Source organism: Octopus bimaculoides, chromosome 2 (genome assembly GCF_001194135.2).
Source record: "Octopus bimaculoides isolate UCB-OBI-ISO-001 chromosome 2, ASM119413v2, whole genome shotgun sequence".
Lineage (NCBI taxonomy): Eukaryota > Metazoa > Mollusca > Cephalopoda > Octopoda > Octopodidae > Octopus > Octopus bimaculoides.
In genome coordinates this window covers 122,862,465-122,864,193 of record NC_068982.1, presented here as the reverse complement: position 1 = coordinate 122,864,193, position 1,729 = coordinate 122,862,465, and positions in this window count along the sequence as shown.

The window sequence follows — 1,729 nt, the reverse complement described above, 5'->3', positions numbered from 1 at the left end:
TTCTCTCTCACCCTCCTAACTTAATGCACAAAACATTATGCTATAAAACCAGTTGTAAGCTAATCCTCTGCTCCATCTACATTGTAAACAAACTAAAATTTGTTTATCTAAACTGCAGTGAATTAACTTAATCCTATGCTTACAATTTATTTTTCCTTAACATAACTAAAGTCTCTCTCTCTCTCTCTCTCTTTCTCTCTCTCTCTATCTATCTCCCATGCTAATTACTTTCATCTGTCTTATGGCTCATTCCAATTAAGATCTTACTACCTAGAATTCAATATTAATTGATAAGCATAGGTATGACTTTGTGGCTAAGAAATTCCCTTTGGAACCACATGGTTAGGAGTTCTGTTCCACTAAATGAACACTTTTGGTTGGTGTCCTCCATTAAAGCCACAGATTGACCAATATCTTGTGTGTGAAATTTGTAGATGAAAACTGAAAGAAACCTGTACTATATATGTCTATATGTGTGTGTATGTGTGAGTAAGTTCATAATTCCCCTCATTTTTACATGGGTGTGCACTAATTGGAAACAAAAGCCTCATCATTTATGCAGACAATGTCATTTTTTTGCAATCCACTGTGTAAAAGTATTTCCAGACTTGTTAGCATGTTTTAACTTGTTGGGCACTGATTGTAAACAAAGGCCTCACTGTTTATGCAAAAAGTGTTGTTTGTTTACAATTCTCTACAAAAACATGCCTAAATGCTTTTTGTTCAATAGATGGGGGATTATAATTTTGCTTGGAAACAGGTGAGAATTGGTGTCAGGAAGATCATCTGGCTGTAGAAAACTGGTTATAGTTTTGTATGCAAGCTGACATTAAAACGATGATGACAATGATAATGTTTATAAGCCCATTTATCTACAAATGATACAGTAGAGATTAGGAGATCATTAACTAATCCCTTCAACCCAACATTATCAGGGTTGGCCAAGGAAAATCTCCCATGTCACTAACAACACAGCTTTGTAGAAGTGAGACATTTTTAGCACACACACACGCGCACATATATATGCTTGGCTACTAGTTTTGTTGTCACCACTACAAACAACATATAGCTTTTATTGTTATTAGTGTGTAACTAATAAAAATAATAATAATGCTTCTAATTAGTATATGTCAGCATATTGAATTTTATATTCTTTTTATATTTCTTTAAATTTTTTAATTGAACTGATAATTCGTCCTAGCTGTAAAACTTATGACAACAAACATGTTATTATATTTATAAACTATTTTCCTAAGTGTCTTTCATAGGATGGGCTGATATATATTTATTATCTGTAAGCATGATAATATCTACAAATATGATAAACTGTGATACAGAAATTACATTTAAGCTACTCAATCTTACTTTACGGTGTTTGAAAGCAGAGCTAATATTCAGTGTCAAACTGGCAGGGAGTCTCTATTTCTATACTGCTGTATCTATATTTTATCTAAGGCCAGATTCTTTCTGCAATTGGTAATGAGGAGAGAGGGAAACAACTAGCAAATACACAAGGCTTTTAAATAAAGTGATTTATATTAGAGAAGAGTTATATTTTAAAACTTGCAATGTGAAATCAAAAGCTATATATATTTCACAATTGATAATTACAAATTTCTTTGTTCTTCATCCATATATAATAAATATACTTTCAGTTCTTGTAAACCATGAAGAATTTGAAATTTGCTGTGAAGGTCTGAATTCAAAATTATTTTAAAAACAAATGCAC